A 9,726-nucleotide genomic window follows, 5' to 3' on the forward strand; every position below is an offset into this window, starting at 1 on the left:
CCATCTTTTTCCTCTCCGATTGGTTACTACAAGACACAGGTGGTTGATTACCAGGAGCCTCGAATGTAAAGTGAGTTCCTTTAGATAAAGGACTAATAAAAAGTTACATCTGAAACCTGTTTATCGTTTAACAGGAAGCCTGTGAGCAAGGTTTAAATAAGAGACCTAGTAGTTTTAACCAGATAACGAATTGACTAGTGATCTAACACTGTGGTGGATTACCTTGAGGTAAGGAGCTAGTTACCTGGTGTTCTCTAGCTGTCAAGCTGTAGTCAGCTTAGCCTGTCAATATGATCAGAGACCTGAGAAGGACAAATTCTCATCTAACTCGTCCATAGTTCATTTCCTAGACAGTTGTCCCAGGCTCTGTGGTCTCCGTGTCACCATGGACAGAGGCAGTCCTTGGTCCTCAGGTCCAGAAGATGAGAGGCTTTTCCGTGGAGGAAGAACATGGAGAGACCGATCGATCTCACTGTGCCTTAAACAGCATGGGGCAATTAACTCTCGGTGTGTCCTGTTTGTCCACAGTTCTGGCTGGGCCCTAGCAATGCAGTAAGGCATTTGGGCTGTCTTGCTCAGTGGTTAGTGTGGAGTCCTTTGTCTGAAGCTATATTATAGCTTAATTACGTTAGCAAAACCGAGGCTAAACATATTTTAAGGCAGTGATTTTTATCCTTTTTAATGTGGTAAACCTCCAAAAATTTTAAAAGAAGTTTGAAATCTCCTGATTGTGTTTTTGTAATATTAAAATAAAGCACCTTATTAAAATAAAGCACCTTTTAAAGAGTGAAAACACAAAGCAACAGTCTCTAAAAATTAACGTATCCCAATTTAAAGTATCTTTGGAGACCCTGTTTACTTGGTCAGCTCATGTCACCTGTTGCTGCTCTTAGTCAAGATGGTGGTGAAGCCATGGCTCCACCTTCTTTATCCCATAGTCAAGATGGCAACAAGCCATGTGTTGTTAACATCCCAGAATGGAATCACATCACATGGCTTAAGATTATCTAAGCACAAACTGTTATGAGTTTTAACCATATTCAATAACTTATAAGTCAGCAATCCTGTTTTCAACCCTGTACCCATTTTCAGAGCTGGCAATAAGGTAGAACACTATAAAACAATTTTAATATTATCCATATTTAAATAATATTTGAATCCCTATTATATTAGATTGAGTGGCCAGAGAACTAAGATGTGAATTGAGATGGCTGGTGGCAGGAGAAAAAAGAAAACAACCAGCATTTATCCATGCATTCAAGACCAGTGAGAAAAAAGCATGCAGTGCCCACGTACAAGCAAAGACATGAATAGTTAGACACACATTTTAAATTAGATTTTGTTAATATGAAAAGGTACTTTTTAACCTTGAATTTTTATAATTATATAAAGAATATTTTAAGTAAGGGTTAAATCACATACAAAGTATGTTGTAAAAACATAACTTTGAATTTCTATCATCATGTAAAATCCACACTAATTTAAAATATTTGAAATTTGTTGGTTTCTTAGTCTAAGAGGAGGTACAATAATAATAAACTAAGGGCTCAGTAGAACCAAGAAGTTTTATAATCGTTGCTTTATACCACGTGATCATCTTAAGATGGTAAGATCACATGTGGTTGACATGGTTGCTATTCAAAATCATTTGTTTTATATATATATATATATATATATATATACATATATATTTAAATGAGAGTTGCTTTCAAGTTACATGCACATATATACACAGTTACATATATACATACATACACACTATACATACATATACACATATGCTAAGAGTTGAATCACATACAAATTTCTGTATAGATCTTAATTGTAACTCTTTTATTATATAAGTTTAAAGCAAAACATTGTTGGAGATTATATATATTTTAAACTATATCCAGTGAGCAAATTATAAATCCTTAGGTAAGAGTTTACAGCATAGTCTTAAGATTTTTTTTTTTTTGTGAAGAATAGAGAGCAAAGAAATCAGAGATAAAAAATTTTTTAAGACTGGGAAAGTAGAGTCTCAGATTTAAGAGATCAAGGGAGCGCAGAGCAGAGCAAATTTAGATAAGATATTTAGGAGTCACTTGTCTATGCCAGTGAGAATCTGGAAATCAGATGTGTCAATTTATAATAAAATATGAGCTCCTGAAGGGAGGGGGAGGGAGAGAGAGAGAGAGAGAGAGAGAGAGAGAGAGAGAGAGAGAGAGGAACACCCTTGGCTTAGTGCAGGCCAGCTGCAGGAGGGGAGGGGCACACAGGACCATGTGGGGAGACTGAAAGCCATAGCTACGTGAAGGACTTGGACTCTAGCTAGAATTTTGGAATAAAATTCACACACAAATGATCCTTATATAGAGTGGATTTGAGAGCAGCTGCTGCAATGGAAAGTCTGTGTATATGAGTGTTATAGTCCCTGTTCCCCACCTGGCTCTGTCCTGTTGCAATTTACAGACAAGATGTTTAAGCAGCAAGGGAAGAACCAGACAGGAAGAAACAGAAAGAGACAGGGATTGGAGAGATGAGAAATAGGGAATCCCTTTCCATCTCCTCATTGATCATAGTATTTGTTAAGGCCCCAAATAATATTAGAGATCTGATTAGAAGGGTGAATAAATCTAGTGCCCTTTGGATCAGACTTCAGGTGTAGATGCTGGAGGTTTTCCAAGAGGGATCGCAAGAGGGAATGAGAGGATATGGACACCGACCCATGGATGAGAGAAAGGAAAATGTCACAGCAGCCTGCAAGTCACCGGTGTCCTCAGGACTCAAGGAGGACCAAACCAGGACAAAGCTGTCCAGTGGGTCATCACCACATTCAACCAGGGTCAGTGACTTAGCCTGGTCAAGACAGGAGACTTAGCGCCTGGTATCACAGAGTCCAGGAGGCGAGGAAGAACACTGAGGAGAACATAGTACCGTCTCCTCTACAGGAAAGGATCGAAGAACAGAGTCAGGAAAGCCATGAGGGAATGGAGGAGCTGTGGTGTGTACAGGCAGCTCTAAAGTGGAGGTGGTAGAAGAGGGCCAGAGGGGAGCAATAGCCCAAGAGGGCCTAAGGAAAGGCCAGCTCTGAGGATGGTGGGCAGGGTTTCAGCTCTAAGGATGGAGAGATGGGACGGGCGACAAGCGTGCACCTCAGCCTTAAAGGCATGGGCGGGTGTACCTCTGCCTCCAAGAGTAACAGAGGAGTGACAGACATTGAAAGGTCACTTCTTCAGAGTCAGGGAAATGTTTACACGCGGTTGTTGCTAATGGATGGGTACTGAGCTACCAGTGAGCCGGAACGGAACACAGATTTGTTGCAGGTGGCGGTGTGCTGGGGGAATAGAGTCCTGGTGTGTGACTTAGACCCCTGAGGAGCACAAGCACCAGGGGAGCCTACTGAGTCTCAGCACCTTTTGTGCATCCAACTCGCCAGCAAGAACGACAGGATCCTTCTGCACACGTTTATTGGGAGAGCTTGATTGCAGAGGCGAAGAGACCCCAAGCCCAGAACTGGTGCTGCTTATATAGGCCTAGGAGAGGCGTGTCTCACACCCGGATTGGTTGTGCATTCTACTTCATTTGCATGTTCCTCATCTGATTGGATATTCTCTCTCAGTACCTCACAAAACCTCATTAACATACCTCATTTGCATGTCTCACATCTGATTGGTTATCCTCTCAGTGCCTCATTATCATACCTCATTTGCATGTCTCTCATCTGATTGGTTAACTCTCTTAGTACTTTGCAGAGCCTCATTATCATGCCCGGCCCAGCCTGTGTTTTGGCGGAAAAACTTTACTGCATAAGTACGCATTGGTTGTTTGCCCAAACTTATGCGTGGTGGCCAGCAGAAGCCTGCGCCACCCTGCAACGGCACATGTGGCTTCCCACAAGCACCAATGCTCCAAAATGGAGTGGAGTGAGGGGGTACCTGGCAGGCCCGCGCCAAGGTGTCCCCCTGAGAGATTACACCGCGCAACAGATCTGGTATAAGGGAGTTTATTGAAGGAAGGGAGAGGATTGAGGAGCTGGGGAAGGGGAAGAGGACATGTGGAAAGCCAGGCAGAGTGGGGCAGGACCATGATGGCAGAGAAGGGGAGGGTACAGAGGACAGAAAGAGGGAGTCAGAAAATGTGGAAACAGGAGAAAACGTGGGAACAGGGAGAGGGAGAGGAGGGGGAGAGAAGGGGAAAGAGGGCAGGACAGAGTGTGGGAATGGAGGGAGAGGTAAAACTGTGGGAACAGAGAGTGAGCGGGCTGGGATGGAGGGCAAGCCTTCTTCATGCAGCCCACACCTGGTTCTCCTGGCAATGGCAGAGGATTGTGGAAGCTGTCGCTAGGTCCGTGGTAGGAGCCTAGTGGACTCGCCTGTAACCTAACAGCATCAGGATTCAAAAGATCTGCACAGCTTGAAGTACAAATATTTTCCATATGACTGAGGCATGACATTGTGTGTGTGTGTGGGGGGGGGGGGGGAGAATACCAATGCAAGGTGTAAGTGCATTTTAATGTAAGTGCTTTTTTGTTTTTGTTTTTGGAGACAGGGTTTCTCTGTGTAGCCCTGGCTGTCCTGGAACTCACTCTGTAGACCAGGCTAGCCTCAAACTCAGAAATCCACCTGCCTCTGCCTCCCAAGTGCTGGGATTAAAGGCGTGCGCCACCACTGCTCCATGTAAGTGCATTTTAAAGCGCCAGAATTTTGGTGTCAAATTAAAAAATAATAATAAGAAAAAGTTCCATGTTATCTTAAAAGGTAGCTTTGGATGTCCTAGACCAGGCTGGCCTTGAACTCAGTAAACCCACCAGTCTCTGCCTCTGGAGTGTTGGAACAAAGGCATATGTCACCACCACTCAGCTATGAAAAAGCTTTTTAAAAAAACCACTTCCTGCTGAGGCCCAACCAGGCAGTCTGGGTAGTGGGAAGGAGATACAGTAGCAGAAAACAGAGGCAGGGACAGCTCCTGCTACACTTGTTAGGGGACTCACATGAAGACCAAGCTGCAGATTTAGGACTCAATGTTCCAGGGTGGGGTAGTACCCAAGGGGGGGCTCCCCTTCTCTGAGGAGAAGAGGGGGGGATGGGGGGGGGGAATTTGTAAGCCTGGAACAGGAAGGAGAGGGGGAGGGGACTGTGGTTGAGATGTAAAAGTGAATAAAAAATAAATTATTGGAAAAAATCCCCACTTCCCTGTTTTCCAACTAAATATCCACAAGAGGTCTGAGTTTATTAATATAATTTAGCCATTACAGCATCGAGACAGATTAAAGGCAGAGGAGATGTAAGGGTCTTTGACTCCTGATAAGCCAAACATTAAATAAATTTTTATTTTAAAAATAACTACTATATTTTGTTTTGTTTTAAGCTCTGATATGGTAAATAATAAAAGGTTATTACTCACAAGTAAAGCCACCTGACAGTAAAAGGCCTCAATACCTTTTAAAGGTTGAAATATTTCTAAGATCAAAAGACTATGGGAGAGGGGTGAGAATATGCCAGTTTAAAGACAACATTTCCTCCTGGATGGTGGTGGTGCACGCCTTTAATCCCAGCCCTTGGGAGGCAGAGGCAGGTGGATCTCTGAGTTCGAGGCCAACCTGGTTACAGAGTGAGTTCCAGGACAGCCATGGCTACACAGAGAAACCCTGTCTCAGAAAGACAGACAGACAGACAGACAGACTACATTTTCCAAATACCTTTGCAGCTATACTTGGCTCTTCACATTAGTTCTGGCATCTTCATATACAAAGTAAAATTTGTGGACAAGGCTTCTTGAATGTCTACCTAAAGGGCTGGGAAATTTTGCCTTTGCCAAAGAATATGGGCTTATATGTGATTACAGGGTCCCCAGTAGCCACTTGTAGCCAAGTGAGTATTGCTAAGCCACAAACGGAAGACAAATAAAAGGCCTTTACCTTAATAATATTGATTCAGCCCGATTGCCTACTTCGGGTCTCTGATAAGTTAAAGAAATGCAAGCTTGTTTATTCAGTCAATCTTGTTTAAGCCACCATCATTTTATTCTCTAAGCCACACTCATAGAGCCCAGTTGCACCGTTTCCCTTAAATGTGCAAATATGCTCAGACCAACCACACACGGCCTGGCTATTTTCACATTAGATTCCCTCCTCCTCCGGCTCCTCTATGAGTGAGTTTTTCTCCTGCACGAACGCTTGTGCACCACACGTGTGACTGGTGTCTGCAGAGGTCAGAAGAGGGCATCGGATCCTCTGGAACTGAAGTTACAGAAGGCTGTGAACCACCATGTGGGTGCTGGGAACTGAACACAGGCCTTTTGTAAGAAGAAATGCTTGTAACTGCTGAGCCATCTCTCTCCAGCCCTAGGACCCAGGCTTATATGGTCTGTGGGGCTATTTCTTAGGCATTTTAAAGATTGGTTTTTATTCCCATGTCAACCATTGTCTTTTTTTTCCCCCCCACTGATCATGACTTTATTTAAAACTTAGCAGACAAGACTGCAGAAAAACATCCATGTGTCAGGGTCTAAAGCTGCATCTCAGATTTTAGTTGGCAAAGACCACATTTAGCAAATCAACTTTTTAGTCTTCCACGTACAAGCCAGATACGTACTAAAACTGTAAAAAAGAGAAAAAATAGTTTCCTATTGTTCGAAAATACCAGTTTATGTGTAAGTGTAAAAAAATGCATAGATCTTCAACGAAAGAGGGGGCTGTCCTGGAGAATCGTTCCACCCTTTCCACGGTACGGACTGGCTATGCAGTAGGGCTCCCTTGCTACAGTACTAGAAGGCAGCTATTTAGGGAGGAGGCAGGAAAAGGAGAAAGGAATGTATGTAAGGCATACTTTAAAGATACAACAAGCATAATAGTGTTTCAGGAAGACGAGAGAAGTATTATTCAAGGCTAGCTTGGGTCTCACTGGATAAAACAATGGATTAAATACTGCGTTCCTGTGTGTGACTCTAGTAATCAAAGCCCTGGTCATCGCCATACTGGTACTCTCGAGGGTAGTCATCTGGGTGCTTGCCATGATATTCATCGGGGTATTCTGCCTGATAATCGCTATCACTGATTTCCGACCCATTGGTGCCCATGCCCTGGCTTCCGTTGTGAATGACAGGTTCTGTGGGTGCGGCACAGTATTTGGGGTCATACACTTGCCACCCAAGCCCATACACACTCATTCCTTTCTGGGAAGCAATTTTGTTGGTGCCCATCTGTAGAGAAATGGTCGAGTTGTCCACTGGCTGTAATGTCAGCTTCTAGTCATAGATGTCTCTTTTGGTACCCGGTGCTAACATCCCAGCCTGGCTGGCTCCTTTGTTGGTGCCCATGTGCACGCTAATCGTGGTCTGGTCAAAGGGTTTGTCCGTCTGCATCTTGGGATCATAAAGATGCCTCTGAGTCCCATAGGCTGTCATGCCCGCCTGGCTGGCACATTTGTTGGTACCCATCTGTAAACCAATTACACTCTGGCCAGCCTTTAATTTGCCTTCATCAAAACGTCTTGTTTGTTTGTTTTTCTGCATACTTAACACCAATGTCAATGGTTGTATGGAATCCTTTTGTTTTCGCCAGACCTGCTAGAGCCACCAGCCTTGTCTGAACCTGGTTCATGTTGCCATTCTCAAAGAGTTCGTTTGCTTCAAATATATCATGGGGCTTCATACCGTAAGCCTGGATAGCTTTAATGAAGTTGCCGATATTCTCCAACTGCGGCCAATTTAGTGAGGATTCGTTGACTTTCTTCACAGAGCCTGGCTGTAGCTTGTTTATGAGTTCGCACAGGATGATGCCGTCCTTCAGCCCCAGCTGGAAGTTGGTGCCAATGCCCCTGTCTGCCACCTCTTCTATTCAGTTGCGCAGATCTTCCTTGGCCTGCTGGTCATACTTGGATGAGATCTTGTTCTTAACTTCGGCAGAGAGCCCGTAGGAAGGGCCCTTGTTGAAGTGGGTCATGGCTGTTTGAACGACTGGAAGTAATGCACGAGCTCGCTCTCCTGCGCGGAGAAGCCCGAACGCCGCAGACGGATGCGGATGATGCTTCGAGGTTTGCTAGGACTCGAGTCCCGCGGAGTCTCAGAGTCGCTCTGAACTGGGACCGGCTGCCCTGCTGCTCTGCTCGCTGCCCGCTCCGCGGCTCCGCACCGTCGACCATTGTCTTAACCTGAGGTTGAAAGAACATTGAAGATTAGCATGAGAGGGATTCTGAGATTTGTTCTGCTGTCTGAAGAACATTTAAGGACTCTGGAGGCTGAGCCAGGCTCTGAGCTATTAGCCCTCACAGCCCTGTTGTCTATGAGGTACTCCCCTCCCCTCCAGGGCCCAGCATGGTCCAGGCCCAACAGTGAGATAGCATACTGTTCTAAGTGGGAAGAGGGACTCAGATGGCCTCTTGACTTAGGTGTTGTTCCAGGGGCATGACCCAAACTTCTCTTAGGCTGGGGATAGAACTCAGTGTTTATATGCGTGCTTAGCTGTGTGCCAGGATTTTTCCCAGACCAAGTCTCCTGAATTAATTTCATCATCCCTCATCCCAGGAATGAGCTCAGCCCCAATAAACACAGAGGCTCTCCTGAGCACTGGTGGGTTACTCTAGCTAATCTCATGGATGGTCTTGTTGAGGTTTGGTTGCCCTCTTGTGTCTCTCAAGCCATTATCAGCACAGTAACTGACTGACTGTGCAAGCATAGTCTTAGAAAGTCAACCTTGACCATGAGACCCACCCAGAAAGTCAAATTCTCAAAGCAAGTGGGATATTGTGTGGAAGCTCAGGTAAAATATTGAATTAAACCTATCCCCATTTAACTTTAAATAAATGAGACTCAAATTATGATGTTTATTTAATAGCCTCTATGCAATTACCAGGGAATTATCCCTAATCAAAAATCTCTTATGTTAGTTTAGCTACTGGCTCAGCTGTACTCCCTAAATACTTGCTCTTTGAAAGTGTCTGAGTTACTTCTGCTTCAGCAGTCTGGCATCCTGGGGAGGCACATCACTCCGGTACATGCCATTAGTCTATCACAAGTCATGGAGACCTACTCTTCTCTAGTCTTCCTCTCTTCCGGGCTCCCTCTCTCTCTTTTCCTCCTCCTCATGGTGTCTACCTGTGACCCCCATCTGGTAACTCAAACTCTACCTCTCTCTATTCCCCCCCAGTAATTGGCTGTCACCAGCTTTATTGAATTAATAGTTTTAAATTTGTGAGCAAGGTTTACATAGTATCACCTGGTATATATGAGAATTTGCTCATTGTGGGCAACCAGAGCTTGGGAGCCAGGACTTAGCATTTAAATACAAGCAGCACTGGACCAAGTCCCTACAGTCTCATCTCCCCTGGTTCATAGGAGCTGTTACTAATGTATCGGGGTTTTGTCTTAGTTACTGTTGCTATGATGAAACATTAAGACTGGAAGCAAGTTGGGGAGGAAAGGGTTTATTTGGCTTACACTTCAACATTGGTCCATTACTGAAGGAAGTCAGACAGGAACTCAAACAGGGCAGGAACCTAAAGAGAGGAGCTGATACAGAGGCCATGGAGAAGTGCTGCTTAAAGACTGCTCCTCATGGATTGTTCAGTCTGCTTTCTTATAGAACCCAGGGAATGATACCACCCACAATGGGCTGGACGTTCCCCACTGATCGCTAATTAAGAAAATGTCCTACAGGCTTGCTTGTATTCTCTCAACCTGTGTGGCCCAATCCCTTTGGTAGTTTCATATCAGCTATTTACATTACAAGCCATATCAGTAACAAAA

General features: G+C 44.5%; 1 pseudogene; it reads right to left on the minus strand.

The window, feature by feature from the left end:
• Positions 1–6,353: 6,353 nt before the first annotated feature.
• LOC110308253 (calponin-3 pseudogene) lies at positions 6,354–7,925 on the minus strand (annotated as a pseudogene).
• Positions 7,926–9,726: the final 1,801 nt, after the last annotated feature.

The sequence above is a fragment of the Mus caroli genome, unplaced genomic scaffold (genome assembly GCF_978045245.1).
Source record: "Mus caroli unplaced genomic scaffold, Mus_caroli_1 scaffold_15, whole genome shotgun sequence".
Classification (NCBI taxonomy): Eukaryota; Metazoa; Chordata; class Mammalia; order Rodentia; family Muridae; genus Mus; species Mus caroli.